Source organism: Anser cygnoides, chromosome 1 (genome assembly GCF_040182565.1).
Source record: "Anser cygnoides isolate HZ-2024a breed goose chromosome 1, Taihu_goose_T2T_genome, whole genome shotgun sequence".
In the NCBI taxonomy this organism is placed as follows: Eukaryota; Metazoa; Chordata; class Aves; order Anseriformes; family Anatidae; genus Anser; species Anser cygnoides.
The window spans coordinates 57,457,194-57,474,559 of NC_089873.1; the positions used below are offsets into that span (position 1 = coordinate 57,457,194).

Genomic DNA, 17,366 nt, shown 5'->3' on the forward strand with positions numbered 1-17,366 from the left:
TGACATCAAAGTTTACATTATATATGCTAATCTCAATTCATGTGCAAACCCCTGTTGATGGGGGTTGCTTGTCTGGATCTAGAGCAACGTATGTCCCTGTTCCTATTTTTTTTTGTCCAGGCACCTAGGCTTGTATGAAGGCGTCTGTTAATGAGCCCATGTCATCTTTGATTGAAGACCTTTCATCAGCTGTGTTAGAATTAATTAAGAAATACCCATTTTAAGGGTATGATATGGAAAAGTAGTTATGCCGGAAATATGACCTATATATTCTGGTAATATTAACATAAAGACTTGCTTGAGATGAAGACACGACGGCCAATGCAAATTTACAGTTGGTCATTCTTCATGAGTTTATCTCCACAGAGTTAGCTGTATTTGCCTAATTCTGTAACTAAAGAACTTTCTGAAAAGTAGCTCCGTGTAAGAAAGCATATATACACAAGCACACGCAGTGTTTCTGTCCTGCTCGTTGTCTGACTTTGACCCATCTTTCTTTTTGTAGTGAATGCTACCTTTAAAAAAACGTCATTTTTTAGTCTTCAATGTGTTGTAATTCATGAGCTGGAGAGTAAGAACTACCATTTGGGAAAGTAAATTTATTTTTTCTTTTTTTGCTTTTTATTGGATTGGTATTTTTCTCTTCCTCGTGGTACCCCCACCTGAAGATAAGGGTTAAGAAATGAGGCTTGAATCTTTTAGGGATTCATGACTCCTTTTGGTGTCACTTGGCTTAGCGTTTGAACACCTGTCCGGTCTCTTTTCAAAGCTTGCTCAATGCATAGTTGTAAATAGGGAGTAACAGATACCAAATTCTATTTTATAGGGAACTTTGTGGCTCAAAAATCAAGGAGAAATTTGCTAGAAAGGATTATCCTGGCCTTGGCACTGACTTTGAAGCAAAACTGCCAAGGCTGGAATCCTTGTGTAAGTGCAATCTCTGTCAGAATTAGAAGCAAACAAAGTAAAACAGTTCCTTTACTTGGTTTAATTTGCAGATCAGACTAGGTCTGATCTAACCGTACTTACAGTAGTATCCAGTTCACTGTTCTTCCCAGGGTATAGCTACTACTTCCACAGCAACAGAGTTAACTGAGTAGAAGCTACACTAAAGTGTAATTTGGCAAGAGGAGCCCCAGCAATGTCTATTTAATTCTATGGCAAAAACCCAGACCTAATCACAGAGCCTGATGATGGAGGAAGCTGGAAATCTGAGACAGTGCAGGAAGAATGCAGTCTTCCTTGCCAACCTCCGTGTAAAACAGATACACTTGAAAATAATGAAAAGGAGTAGATGGCTCTTAAAGGAAAGCATTCTCTGTCCTTATGCTTCCCATTTCTTTATCAGTGATATAAGGAAATAGATGCCACAACTCTACACTTTCCCCAAGCGTTTTTGAGTATTGATAGTCATTTCTATGACTAGGTCAGTTTCAGGGAACTGGAGAATTGTGTTGCATATAATAACCCAGCCCCTATGCATGTTGGAAGACATTTAACAGCTAAGGCTTAGTAAGGAGGAGAAAACTATAAAACTATGTTATTGTGCAATAACATAATTATTCAGTTAAATACAGATGTGGAGAATGAAGAATTCTGTTTTAGGAGATGGGCTGAGGAAGAGGAGAGAAGAACAGTTGTGGAATTTGATTAAAATATATATATATATGTGAAACTTAATTTTCTTACAGCTTTCAAATAGACTTTTGTACTTGTTGAGGGACTTCGGAATGAATACGTCTGTTTGCAGAAAAGTGTATTTTTCATTCTAGAGTAAAAGGTGTTACTGAATGATGAAGGGGCGGAGGGAGAGAACGACAAAAAGAATTGTGAACTGTTTGGATGAGGTAGAGCTTCCATCTGATATTCAGACTTCCCAACACAGCTCCTCCTAGCTACATTTAACTTTCCTCTTCTCTAACTCAGTGTTGTGCCCCTAACCCTCCGTCACCTCAGTACTGAATTCCTTTGGAGATTATTTTCCATTCTGTCTTCAGTTAATGCTGCTGCTGATCAATACTGCAAATGGAATTTTATGTTCAGAAATTACTGGACTTCAGTGTATGAATCTGCCTAATTCAATCTTTTTCAGGCTGAAGATACTAGAAGGGCATATGCTACTGGGTAGATAGAAGAAATGAAAACCCATCATTCTAAATCCCTAAATATATGCTGTTTAGATCATGTTGTTCTTAAGAATCTCAGCTTTCATTTGTTTTCAAACAGAAGGGTGTCCTAGGCTTCACATTTTTTTTTTTTTATAGAAAACGAAGTGACATTAGCTTTAAGAGTCTGAAAGCAGAAGTTAAATACTGTAGTCTCATCTTTTTTCAATCCTAAAACTGGTTCTGGAATATGACTCACATTTAAACACAGGGAGGTTATCATTCATGTACAGCAAGTCTTCTAAGATAAAATATTGGATGGTGTGCTTGAGAGGTCTTAAACAAGATAACAGTAGTTCCTACCTCTTTAAAAGGGCAGAATTGTCTGTACTTGTGGATTCTTTGGTGTTGAATGTACCATACAGCAAGATGCTGCTCTATTAGAGATCTGGAGCATTTAGGAATGGGACCCCTGTAAAGGTAGAAATTTTCTGTTTTTATTATTGGAATATTTTATAACTTATGTCCCTGCACTTGGTGTTCCAGAGTTTTTTAATATCAACTACATTTATGAGAAATCTGTTCATCTTCTGTGACTTCCAAGTAGAAGAAATTGGTAATTGTTGATGCCATAAACCATTGTAAGTGCTGGGAAAGTTGCAGTGTACTGCCATGTTGACATTAACTTCCACAAAACAAAAAATGATCAGATTAAAGAAATGGTACAAGCTTTTAGTCTGGGATATCTTTCTTCATTAAGATGTATGTTGACAAAATGCAAGATGCTGCAAATGGAGAACAAGGGGAAAAAAATCAGTACTGATATTGAGTCTACCACTAATAGGACCTGATAGTGGCTAAAATAGACCACTTGGTGATGGACAGGAAAAAGAGGCCTTTGTACTTGATGTTGTTGATCTTGTACCAAGGTTCTGAGACTACCATAATGCAGAGGAAGAAATAAAGAAATCTGGTCTGTACCATTACCTCAGATAGCAAAAATAAAATATGCAAGCTGAGAACATTTCAGATGCAGCTGTCTTAATTGCACTATGATTGCTGGACAATGAGTTTAAAACCTTAAGAAAGAAGCAATGTGTGTGACTTGGTCTAGGACAGTAAATTTGCATTATTCCATGGCTGCTTTCAGACCTTGGGTGTGAAGAGGAAAGTGTACCAGCAGTGGCTTAAGTTACTAGATTTCCTTCCCAACATTGTGGTTTGTCTCCCATTTCCCTTGTTTTCAATATAATGTTAGTGCAGCTTAAGGGCTGCTAGATTAAAATAGTAGCATTCTAGTGTTGCTCAAATTCACCTTGTTCAGATTAGCAGCGCAGGTCCTTCATCACCATAACACCTCCTTCCATATAAAGGCTTTCCCTAGGAAATGATTCCTGTGTGGCTTAAATCAGGTGACTTTCCACCTAGTTTGGACAGTTGGGAACCATGCATGATATTGCCTTGCAATGTGGTTATTGATCTTGGAATTTACACCTCTACTGCTGGCATCCAGAGCCTTGCAGCTTGCTTTTGCATGCTTGGCAGGGCCAGTTGGGTGTAAAATCTTCTCCATATCGCCAGTGTCCACTGCTCACACATGAGTGCTCACACCTGTCACCTGAGGTATATCAAGCTGGATCATCTGTGGAAAACATCTGAAATACTGTTCAATAGGCTTAGGTCCTGATTTATGTTACAATCACAACGTGAGTAACTGTGCACAGCTGGTGAATGGGCTGAGAAGAAAGATGTTCTTAACATTTTTTTTTTCTTAGGATGAGCAAAATAGTAATATTGTGTCACTAGTATGTGAGGAACTGAAACTGATGACAGTAGTCTTCATATACAGAATAACTTTGCCAATTCTCCAGTCTTAAGCATGTTGTGGAAATAAATTCATAGGTTCTTGAATGTGTTACAGGGCAGGCTGGAGTAAGGCAAATGACAAAGTAGAAAGATAAACTGATGCGCTGTAGGTGAAGTGATACGGGCAAAGTTTGCCAGGTCGTCAGTCAAAAAGCAACAAGTAGAACTCCGATTTCCTGAGTCACGGTTGTGTGCTTTGAGCAAGTGAAAACACCTATGTCTTTAGCAAAAAATATTGCTTAGTATAGTTGTGCCTAAGGTGATGAAACAGTCCCTGATGATACTTGGCATATAGAATCATGGAATGGCCTGGGTTGAAAAGGACCTTAAAGATCATCTAGTTTCAAGCCCCCTGCTCTGGGCAGGGTTGCCAACCACTGGAGCAGGCTGCCCAGAGCCGCATCCAGCCTGGCCTTGAATGCCTCCAGGGATGGGGCATCCACAACCTCTCTGGGTAACCTGTTCCAGTGCCTCACCACCCTCTGAGTGAAAAATTTGCTCCTAATTTCTAACCTAAATCTCTCCTGTCTTAGTTTAAAACCATTCCCCCTTGTCTTATCACTATCGAGACGTAAACAGGCCCTCCCCCTCCTGTTTATACACTCCCTTCAAGTACTGGAAGAATGCAATGAGGTCTCCCTGGAGCCTTCTCTTCTCCAAAGCTAAACAAGCCCAGTTCCCTCAACCTTTCTTCATAGGAGAGGTGCTCCAGCCCTCTGATCATCTTAGTGGCCCTCTGGACCTGTTCCAAGAGCTCCACATCCTTCTTGTGCTGGTGGCCTTAGGCCTGCACGCAGTATTCCAGGTGGGGTCTCACAAGAGCAGAGTAGAGGGGGACAATCACCGCCCTCTCCCTGCTGGCCACCCCTTTTTTAATGCAGCCCAGGACATAGTTGGCCTTCTGGGCTGCAAGCGTGCACTGCTGGCTCACGTCCAGCTTCTCGTCCATCAGTCCTTCTCTGCAGGGCTGCTCTCAAGTTCTTCTTCGCCCAGTGTATATAAATACCTGGGATTGCCCCAGCACAAGTGCAACACCTTGCACTTGGTCTTGTTGAACCTCATTAGGTTCTCATGGGCCCACTTTTCCAGCCTGTTCAGGTCCCTCTCGATGGCATCCTTTCTCTCTATCGTATCGACTGCACCGCTCAGCTTGGTGTCATCTGCAAACTTGCTGAGGGTGCACTTGATTCCATCGTCTATGTCGTTGATAAAGATGTCGAAGAGCGCCGGTCCCAAGACCAACCCCTTACCATTGTCCAGTTGTCCTCGCAGAGCAGTGTACCTGTTCTGCAGGGGCAGCTGGGTAGGTAGGGGAATCACCGGGCAGGTGCACCTGCTATGCTTGTAACACTGAGCAGGGACCTTTTGCCATTGCCCCCTGTCCCCCAATTCATCACCATCGTTGTTAGGAGGAGGAGAGGAGAGGAGAGGGGATCCACTGTAGCAGGAACTCTGTCTAACTGCTGGTCCCCTCCTATTACCTACTTGCAATGTGGTAGAGGGATATGTGTTTCTTGTGGAGCCTCTGCTGGCTGCCTAAGCCTCATGGCTGGTAGGGAATGGGTCCACCAATCTATCTCCCTCTCACTATCCCTAATGCTCCTCAGCCTCTCCACCTCTTCCCTCAGGTCAGCCACAAGGCTGAGTAAATCATTCACCTCATCGCATCTGATGCAGGTGTTGTCTCTGTCACTCTGCACTGCGAGGGCCAGGCTCTGGCACTCGCTGCAGCCAGAGACCTGTGCACTCATATGTTTGTGTGGGGCCTCTGTCTGGATCTCCACACTTTCCGTGACAACAGCCTTCCGCCGGGGTGCAACCATGTCAAACCAGCAGGCTCGCTAGTACTCTCTGCGGTAGCTTCCTCACCGAAATTATAAGTTGTAAGAGGCAGAGTTCACAGAGGAGAGGAAGAGAAAGGGAGGTGGGAAAGGGAGGAGAGGATCCTCCCCGCACTCTTCCCTACCCCACACTAACTGCCAAGCTGGTCCTGTTTGCGGTGCTCCCTAGGTACTGCTTTTTACAGTCAGGGAGTTTGCTGTCTCAGTGAGTGGCTGCAAAATGGCAGCGACGCCCGGTTTAAATATCCCGCCACTACCGCTGCTGGCTTTGCCTACTCCTCGTGAGCCTCCCTCGCGAGGGCTGCCAGGCCCTGGCGGCTCCCTTGGCTGCCTTGAGTGGCCTCGATGCCGGAAAATAGCCCTGCCTGCCTCGATCCCTTGCTCCACTGCAGAACGCGTCTGCCCAGGAGCCAGTCATCCTCGGCGAGTAAACTTATATAACCTTTTTAAAGGTAAATATTCATCTGTGCATCTTTAAACAAACAGGTAATATTAATAAAGTTGAATAACTAGATAAATGAAAAAATAATCTCATGATAGTAGAGGTTACAGATGCTCTGTGTTGATTTAGAGGCAGTGCAGTGAGTGACCAAGGGAAGACAGGAGTGGTTTTCTTCTCAAAAGTGGAAAATAATACATTTAAAGGAGAAAGAAATGGGAGAATGTTTGAAGGAGTAAACAAATATATCTTGGTCTTCAAAGCTGGTAGGTTAATGTTCTTAAAGTATATGGAATTTTTTCTGTAGCCAGTGGTGGAAAGAAACTGGAGAATGAAACTGGCATGGGCTATTTAGCCTACAGATGAAGCAGAAGTCACCATAAGTGAGCATTAAGAAGACCAGAATCTGCAGCTGATTTATTGATACATGCTAATTAGGTAAAAAATGCTGTACTTTTATTGGTGGCATCCTTTTATATTGGTTTTTACCACTGATAAGCAGGGGCAGGCATAGCACCTGTCAGAATAGAAGGCTACTGCCACGTTTGTAAGGCATGTATCCCACTCTTGGACAGAAAAACAATGTAATCTTTATTTTCATGAGTAATAAAGATTTCTGGACTTGCAATTAGTATTAAGAATTCTCTGAAGTAATTAATTTTGCAGTATGTTTTATTTTGTGTGTTTGGTTGGATTTTGTTCCTTAGCTTTGTTTGTCCTGCATTGGACATTGCTGCGTTGCAGAAGGCCTGAGTTTTGATTTCCCCTTCTCCCTCCTTTTTCCCTGATTTTCATATTTTAAGTGGCCATGTATGGGGGTAATATGATTTGGGAAAATATTGTGACTTTTTTGAGTGAAATAGTGGAATAGTGAATGTAGTGTATAAAGCAGTTATTTATTAATGTTACTAAAATGTCTAGAGGCTTTGTTTGAGTAAGGGCTCCCTTTATTCCGGGTGAAGCACAAACACAGAGTCTGTGTACCTTGAGGGTACTTCATGGAACAGAAAGGCTGGTATAAAATGGCAATATAAGCACTGGTGCATGGCTTGAACTCTTCTGACACAGCGGTGCTTTTGGAGAACCACAGAGTGGTTGAGGCTGGAAAGGACCTCTGGAGGTCCTCTGGTCCAACACCACTTACTGTTCAAGTATGGTCACCTAGAGCTGGTTGCACAGCGCTATGTCCAGATGTCTTTTGAATATCTTCAAGGATGGAAACTCTACAACCTCTACAGACATGTTTCCTGATGTTTATTGATGAAACCACCAGTGTTTCATTTTTTTTTCTGCCTCTTGTTCTACCATTGAACACCACTGAGAAGGGTCTGGCTCCATTTTCTTTACACCTTCCCTTCAGATATTTATTTTTTGACGTATCCTTTGCCAGTTTTGGCTGCAGGTGGGCTCTGGCTTTCCTGAACACATCTCTACAGGATCATACAATGTCTCTGTATTCCTCCCATGTTACCTGCCCCTGCTTCCACCTTTTGTATACTTTCTTTTTGTGTTTGAGTTTTGGCTGGAGCTTCTTGTTCATCCGTGCAGGCCTCCTGGCATTTTTGCCTGACTTCCTGCCCATTGGGATGTTCTTTAGCTTGGAGGAGGTGATTCTTGAATACCAACTGGCTTTCTTGGATCCCTCTTCTTTCTAGGGCCCTGTCCTAAGGGATTCCTTCAAGCAGATTGCCGAAGAGGCCTGCTCTCCCAAGTTCAGGACTGTGATCTCTTTTTTCCTCTGCTCCTTCCTCTCAGGATATTGAACCCTGCCATGTCATGGTCACTGTAAATAAAGACTGCCATTTACCTTCATACCCCCAAAGAGCCCTTCCTTGTTTGTACGTGTGAGGTCCGGCAGAGCACTTCTCGTTGGCTCAGGACAGGGAGTCGTCATGGATGCTCTTCAGGAACCTCATGGATTGCTTATGCCCTGTTGTGTTGGCCTTCCTGCAGATGTCAGGGTGGTTGAAGTTCCCCATGAGAACCAGTGTCTATGAATGTGAAGACTTCTAGCTCTCTTGTAGAAGGCCTCATCCACTTGTTCTTCCTGGTCAGGTGGCCTTAGGCAGATGCCCACTACAACGTCACTCATACTGATCTGCTCTTTAGTCCTTATTCATAAGCTCTTCGTTGGCTTATCGTCCATCCCCAGGCAGAGCTCCACGTATTACAGCTGTTCTCTGACATAAAGGGCCACTCCATCTCCTTGTCTTTCTAGCATTTCCTTCCCTAAGGAGCCTGCATCATTCCGTTACAGCAATGCAGTCATGCAAGCCATCCCACTGTGTCTCTGTGATCCCAACAAGATCATAGCTGTGCAACTGCACACAGATCTTTAAGTCCTTGTGTTTATTCCCCTTGTGTTTATTCATACAAAAAAAAAATCCACAATTGATAAAAGCTATTCAGATAAAAAAAACTGTTTTTGCCAGTATATCTGTGACTACTGTGGCAGCTTCTCCTAGCCAAGTTACGTCAATCAACAGTCACTCTTCACACCACCAGCCAACATAGCTGGGGTGTTAGAAATTCCCAAAGCGAGAAACTGTTTCCTGCCCGAAAGAGCTTACAAAATACAGAAGTAAGAGTGTGCTGAAGTGTTTGAAAACTGATGGTTTGTACTTTCCTTTTTTTAAGATTGTATTTTTAATCTCAGTAATTCGTCATTTGAATAGTACTAGCTTATTTATTGATAGCATTGTTGTTGTTTAAACATCTTTTGAAAAAATAAAAACCGTATTCCTCCGTTGTGATTCACTGGAAGCAGCAACATGGGACAGTTCCAAAAGGATTCTCTGTAGTTCTGGGACATAACCATTTTTCTTCTCTCAGGTTATGTTGCTTTTTAATTGATGTGGGATTTTAAGTACATATTATATTCGACTTGTTATTTTATTTTAGCATTTTCGTTAGTGCACAACACCAATTTTTTGGACTAACCAAACAGAAACCATTAGGAGGATGGAGACAGATCCCATTGCACCTGCCTTGTGACTGTAATTTGTGGAGGTGAAATGAATCTAACATGGCAGGAACTGAGTCATTCATCACAGACAGCAAGAAATCCAGGTTCCCTTGTGTTTTCCTGTCTTTTTCATTACGTGGATTTGCCATATGTATCTGAGTTTGGGATACAACTTCTTTGATATCTAAGAACTTCTTCTGTTTGGCTTGTTTTGAGTCAGGACGGCTATCTTTGTAGGATTTAGTATCTTTGGCTACTCAGAACAAAATGGAATTTTTGGTTTAATTTTAGAGGATTGAAAGCTGATATTTTATCAGGCCAGAGATAACATTATTAACATTGAGAAACGTTTTTCAGGAGCTGTTTGTAACGCTGACTTCAGTCTTTACAGTGAGATCGTTCTCTAATTGTTCAGGTTATCTCAGGTCTGTTTTGGAATCCTCTCTGCTGTTAGCCCAGTGGTTTAGGTGATAATCCCTAATGTTTTCAGTTAGATAATCCTGTCAAACATTGACCTGGCAACTAACTTCCATGTTTTTGTTGCTGACTTGCAACTTGGATAAGAGTTGACTGTAGTAACCCAGTATAAATTCCCACTAGTAACCAAGCCTGTTAAACTAGGCTGAACAATGGGAGGACATGAAATCTGTGTTCCTTGCTTTTATCTGGTGTCTATTCCTTTCTCTATCAAGTTCAAGCCCCTAGTTTGTCAAAGCCCTCCTCAAAACCCCAGTAAGAATGTTTTGGCCAAGCTCATGAGCCTTCAAGCCAGGCCCTTAATGAGCTGAAGTGAAAAACTTTGCCATTCTCACTTTACTTTTCCCAAGAGCTGTCTCACTGAAATCAATGCTGAACCAATACAGATATGTCAGTCTTGCTCTGTCAGATTGCCTCTCCATCCATCCTTGCCGGTGTTTACTGTGATGGAATACTGGTAAGCATGTAGTGATGCTTCTGGATGGCATGGGGTTCCCAGAAGAGACCCCAGTTTTGATCTGCATTAGTAGTGTTGGACACCCCAAATGGGCATGAATGTAGCAGATAATGTTTTGTGATGAATCTTTTTGCACAAGACTTTCCCATTAGCTGTGGCTAAAAAGCCACGAAGCACTCTAAACGAAGAAAATAGGACTCAGCAGGGCATGTAATGGACAAACTTACACAAATTACAGCTTTGTTTCTAGCACCTTGATTCTGCTGGACAAATGTATCTGCAGGTATTGCGGTAATGGAAGCAGCAAAGCTTGTCGCATAGTGGTACAGAACAAAAAATATTTTCAATGCTAATTTAAGAAAAAAAACAGGAATTTCTGCTGAGAAATGTTAGTGCTGAAAGTAACCCAGGTCTAACAGTATCTCTCAGTGTACAATAATGTAGCATTCCTTTTCTGGTGTGTTGCTAAGATGGGAGTAAAACCACAGTATGCAAAATTGAAATATTATCCATCCATCCATATACTTTGCTAGCAAGTTCTGCATCCTCTATTCTTGCTTCCTTTCCATGAAACAATGGTTCTTCTATATCTTGGCACGTTCGTATTTGCCAAGTGTTTTTCAAAGATGAAATATAGCAGGAAGGTGCTAAATATTCTTGCTTTCTTTTGGAACTAATTTTCATTCAAGATATTCTTGTCATAGCTTATATTTGGTGTGAAAACTGGAATGGATACTCTGATTTTTAAGAATTTTGGACTTGTTTGTTTTGCTGGCAGGACACAAATAGATATGCGAGGTTTTGCTGTAAATCTGTGGCTCAGAGTAACTCCGTGGTGCAGGCAAGGATCTGTATTCTAGAGACAGCTATGTTAAGGGCCAGCTTAGAAATGTATCTGAAATTACCTGCTATTTCTAGATTGAAGATTGGGATGTGGTCAGTGCATTTAATTAACCTCTCTAACCATCACTATATGTCCAAGATGCTGTCATACCTGCAGTTTTTTTTTTCCTTCTCTAAATGTATGAGATAACGTAGCTGATGGATAGACTACAGTTCTGTATTCTTAAATAATTATTTCTTTAGTGAATATTCCAATAAAGGAGAGATCCTCTATCCAAGCTTGGCACACTTTGTGCAAAATTTCTTGCCATTGTTAAACTACAGATGGGAGGAAAATGTTCTGGAAGAGCCTAATTAAAACACTGACATATCTGACTGTCTGTCCCATGTTTATGTATAATAAATCAAGCACCTGTGGATGCTGCAGTTCTATTTGGAAAAAATCCCTTTGAGGTGAAGATAAACGTGGAATGTTATATAGCCAAAAGTATCATCTTTACTCTAAGGTCACTAACTCCTGTGTAATTATTTAGAATGAATGGTGATTTGTAGACAATTTCTAAGGTTCTTAGTTTTTGATTGAGTAAGAAATGATTTATATATGTTACTTTTCCATCTGCTTGTGCATGTGCATCTGTAAAACATTCAGGAGTTCACAAACTGAAACCACTAACCTGAAATAAAATGTAAACTGACAAAGGTCTGATTTCTGTAAATACAACTTAGGAAATTGTATTAGGTATATTGCAGAGCCATTGAGGCTTGCTCCAACTATATAGGAATGTAATGGTATGACTCCTGTTGACTTGAATTTCAGAACAGGACTTGAATTCATGATCCTAAAAAGCTCCAAGTTTTCTTTGGCTCTCAGTGGTATTCATTACTTCTAAAGTTTTGACTTGAATAGTTTTCTTTGTTCAAATGCGTATTTACTTACCATAAGAAGGGATGGCTTACTTCACAGAGCGAATGAAAGACTTAGATGGTATTATATCTCCATGCGTCTTTTCAGTATTATAGGAATTTTCATGTCATAAGAAGCACATTTCCTGTACAAATGCGAAATTGTGTTGTAAATGAAATCTCTTAATTACTGCTCAGCTTTGCTAAGCTATTTGCTTGAGTCAGCAACTGCTGAAAAGTGCCATAATTTTGCAGCAAAAATTTAAGACTGAAGATTTCAAACCAATTTCTTTTTTCCCTGTCATTAAGAGAATAGTGGCTTAGCAGTCAGGAGAAAGAACTTTCTAGTTTTAATAAACAGTGTTCAAGTTCTTGTATTAGAGGCTTATGGCTTTTAGATTAGAACAGCATGTTCTTGTTTCTCCTCCACCTCCTCACTGGCACTCTAACTTGTGGGTTTGCTTCTAGTTTTTTGATCCCACTGTTCACTTTGGAGCTGCGTTTTTTTTTTTTTTTTTTTTACTAGTAAGGTTCTGATCCACACTGTAGGTGAAGAGGTGTGTGACTCTCTGGGAAAGAGGGGTTGCCTTGAGACCAGAAGTTCATGGTAAGCTAGTTGTTCTTTTAAATTATCTATACATGAAAGTATTCTGAAAATTGCTCTTTGAAATTGAGAAGCATACATGTAGTGATGTCTGTAACTTCAAGAAGTTGAGGTGGTATGACAACCTGTGTAAGATTTGTGGGCTGCCTGGTAAAATTGTTTAGTTGTCTGCTTAGGGCAGTGTGGAATATAAATTTCTCATTCTGTCTGGAGTCCAGGTTAAAATCCTAATTTGTACGATGTGTAAGATTAGCAGTTTTCCTTAACTCTGGTCTTCGTTTTGAGCTAGACTGAGGAATGTTTACACACTGTAGTCTGTAATGAATGTTCTGAATAGTCTAGTTGAAACCAGTAGTCGTAGTTGAGAGCGATTACTCCCATGTGGCATTCCCAAATGCATGGTGACCACTGATAGCTATATTTGCCCTGTTTCCTTTGTGCTTACCTACCTGTGGATTTTGTGAGTACCTTAGAGCAGGCATAATTTCATGAGGTATTTGTACCATGGTTTGCACAGCCAAACCATGGATCTCTGGTAGTGCCTGGCAACCATAGTCCATAACGCCCCGTATAGTGCTCAATAATTAAAGCATTACACAGTTGGACAAGACTGGCAGGTCTCATTAAAAACACACTCTTATCCTGAGGTTACTGAATGTACCTCTAAAGCACACCCCAGATTCTCTCTTAACAAGTGATACGGTTTTTCTACTTGCCATTCATAACTACAGGGGACTCTAGTCTTCAGATAGCACTGGTAATAATAGCTACGATATTAAAACAAAGATGGAAATACTAAAAGCAAAGAGGGAGGATGCAAAAACCATTCTGTAATCCTCTGGGATAATGGCCTTAAGCCACATGTCCTTGTGATTTATGCACTTGTTTTTATTTGTCCTCTTTGGCAGAAAGCTTTGTCACTGAAGAGATTTGATAATAGCATGTTCAATATAATTGTAGTACTTATATTCATGTAATAAATAATTTGGGGCCATTTATGGATTTAGTCATTCTTGCTCTATGCGTTTCACCTCTGATGTCACCTTCAATAGTTTAGATGGATCTAGATAAGGACTTCCTGCTTGCTTTGTGTTGTCCGGTTATGATACTATATAGGAGTGACCTCCTTTTTGTATTTTCGTATGTTGGAACACTAATAAGATGCACATATACTGTACCTGCAGTGTATATGCTACGTTGTATTGCTGATTGAAAAATTGCTTATTTTACACATAGTGCAAATTAGGATTTTAACCTGGACTGGCAGAATGAGAAACTGATGTTCTGTGCTGCCCTAAGCAGGCAACTAAGTGATTTTACCAAGTAGGCCACAAATCTTACATGATGTATGCCAACGTGTAGTTGACGTGTGGTTATAGATTGGTAGAATCTGCAATTTACTTGCTGAAAGTACACTATTAAAACCCATAAAGGCCCATATTAAGATGAGCAGTCTGAGGCAGAGGAAGAAATTAGAAAAATTGAATTTATTTCTTCAACCTATAAGCTTTATTGCAGCCCCAGTTGTACAGTACTAAATGTTGCAGTGATAGAATCGGTGGAGGATGGAAGTGAATTCAGATCTCAGACAGCTAGCATATTCTAAGAGCCATGTGCTAAAGTAGCCGAAGAAAGCATACGTGGAAGAAAGCTAACATGCTGGAGCAGTGGACTAGGAGATTAAGGTGTTGCTCACCTGTTTTGCTGGTTTTGATGTGGAAAATCTCTCTGAGAGAAGTTTTCCTTTAGGGCCTTCTGGAAGGGAATAAGAAGAGTGCTTCTACCTTGCTGCTTCTGTGACTGTGCATCTTCTCTGTACATTAAAACATTTTCTTTGTTTTTTATCCATAACCTTGTAATGAAAAAAGTTGTTCTAGAGCAAGTCTTTCATGTCAGCTAAGCTGAGTTGGCTTCCCTGCTGTGACTTCAATAATGCATCATTTCATAAGTTCAGGGGATTTAATGCATTTCGAGTGAATCTGTGCGTTGCTGGTAGATGGTTAAAAGGAATATAGCTATAATAGATTGGATGCAAAAGCTGCTTCCCCAGCTTCTTTCCCATCCCGCCCACTAACATGCAGAAGCATCTGCCTCTCATCTCCTTTTTGCCTAGTGCTATGTGTGAGTTGATTTTGACAAACGTTTAATGAACAGGGATCTTTGAAAAACCTATGAGACAAAATAACAGCGGTGAGAAATGCAAGTAACAACTTGTGCAATAGAAGGTGATGGAATGGCAAACAAAAATACTTCTGTAGTAAATGTTATCACAGCAAATGAGCCTGTCTTTTCTAGTTTTAATGAAATATAGCATCTCGAAATTTATAACTGTTACTTATAAATTTAAAAAAGTGTAGGTGATTTTTGCCTATATTCTTAATAAGTTAGGAGGTACTTTGTTTTTTTCAAGCTTCTTGAACATATATTCTGTCTTTTCAGTTATCTGAACACTGTAAAGGAGGAAGGGAGCATGTTTTTCAGTTAAGACACTGAAGAGTATGATCATGTTGTGACAACTCAAATGACTATTTAAAAAAATTTTGGACTTTGTATATTTGCACATAGGAATAAAGACTCTATATCTGGAGGAAAGACTGATGGTTTACAGATATTCACAGCAACTGAGAACTAGTTTTCCAGATGTGCATGTTGCATATACTGCTTCAATTTTTAGAACGTGTATATGGTGCTTCCAACATGGGGGATATAAGGGGTTTGAGACCCCTATGTTTTTCTTTAAGTGAATTTTCTGCAGTGATTCTGCTTGTTACTTACTCTAGTGTAAGGAGTTTTTTAGCCAACACTTAAGACTGGAAAGAATCAAGTAGCGTGCTCTGAAAACACCCCCAAATCTCTTATAAGTAATGCTACAGTTTATAGCACAGATGAAGCCTTAAGTGATTGTGCTAACATCATGCAATTGGAAGATTGCACTCATTTGAATTGGATTTAATAGTTGTTTGTGTCTGGTAAGGAACTGGCAAAAAGGAGAGCTGAATAGTACTGGGGAATTCTGGAATGTTATCAAAGATAAATAATTTTGCTGTTGGGTTTATGCATGTGTTGATGTGAAGTATATTCCTGGCCTAATAGAGTAAAACAATATAAATTCATACTGTTTTCTTCTGGATCCACTTGGTTTGCCTATATCTGTCCATATTTTCCTATATCTGTCTATATTTTCAGCATCTCATAAGCAAAAAACGTTTGTAAAGCTGAAGTGGGAGGAAGATTCTGGGAACATAGAAAAGCTTGTATGGGGAATGAGCACGTTCTGCAAGTTGCATACTGCTGTTTTCAGAAAGATTTTGTGAGCATGAAAAATAGTAAAACAGGAAAAGAGAATGGAAGGCTTGTAAAACCAAGTGTTTTTTTTTTTCTTTCCTTTATGAGTATCTTTTTGCATTTATATACCAGAAAAATTTTAAGTCAACTCTTGTGTGTAATATTACAATGCACCATGGTGTTGGGACGAGGTGTTAAAGTAAATTCAATCACACCTAAAAAAATTAATAAGGGGCTGGGGGAGGAGGGGAGAGAAGCAGCAGCAGATAGCAATAAAATTCATCCTTTGTCAGGTGCCCAGTAAACCTCTTTGTTGTGAGAACAATTTTCTTGGAAATGTCTTGGTGCCAGAACCCCCCATTCAATCTACTTCAACAACCAGGGAAGTTTCTAGCCACACAGCTCCAGTAGAACCAAGCTAGCTCTAAACAGATGGCTAAGCTACTCAAAAGCCCAGGCATTTCATGAGACTGACTGGGAGATCTGTCTTTCCACGTTAAAGGACTGCATTAAAAAATCTATCCAAAACTCTGTGGCTTAATAGAAGGACTTCCTTGCTTCACTGTCAGGCTGGTAAGGTTCTTTGGCATAAAGGTGACTCCCTGGTAAGAAGAGACCTTGTCATCCTACTGAAACCTGGGGAAAATATTTTGTGGACTTCTCTGAAACACTGTAGTAATCATTTGGTTTAACTGACATCACACTTTCTTTTTTTTTTTTCCATTTTTTTAATAAAAACAATTGTCTGAAGGTTTAATTTGATTAAACTTTGATTGTTTGAGGGGAGGAGGTTGGTAGGCTTCCTCATTGACTTGTGATTTTTATTTTTTTATATGTACTTCTTTACTGTTGTGTTTATATAAGATTTTTTTTACCTTTATTAATTTATTTTGATACGTTTTTACATACACTGTTATCAAAATTCATCCAGTTCTGTTTTTCAGCTGTTTACAGTTGTTATATTGAAACTGACTATGGACTACAATATATTTCCTTTAGTCTTGTTCATCCCTCAGAATGTTAGGCTGACAGTAAACTATGCAGTGTTTGGTTTTCCCCCCAGGGGTAGTTGCAGAGATTAGCAGGACAATGAAATACTAGGGTAAGGCATCTGGAAGGTAAGACTTTCCAGATGGATATCTTGTTTGAGATACAATAGGGGATGTGCTTAGTGTTTTTCATTTTGTTTTCTAGGAGAGGAGAGTGCAGAAATGTTGATCGTAATTTCTAGTCTTTTCGTTTTGCCTTTTTTTTTTTTAGTGAGATGCTTGCTAATGCTAGGGGGATTATTCTGATCATCTAGCTTGATGGAATCAGCCTGTAGAATTCCGGCAGCTATTCCTGGCTCCAGGAATTAAATTCCATAAATAACGGTTAAGCTATACCTAACACTGAGATTTTCAATCTTTATTTTTAAGATTTCAAGTTGTAAAGAAGGTACAACATTTCATGTTTTTATCCACTGAATATTTTTATCTTTTATTGTCAATGATATTTTCCAATTCCTTCCCCAGGTATTTCTGTAGGAAGCTGATTGATCACTGAACTACAAACACAGGCCATTTAGACAATATAGTGCAG

General features: G+C 40.1%; 1 protein-coding gene across 1 annotated transcript in view; it reads left to right on the forward strand.

Annotated features, from left to right (window-relative positions):
- Window positions 1-17,366, forward strand: part of LARGE1 (LARGE xylosyl- and glucuronyltransferase 1) — a 283,073-nt gene that overhangs the window by 3,471 nt on the left and 262,236 nt on the right. The window lies entirely within an intron of this gene.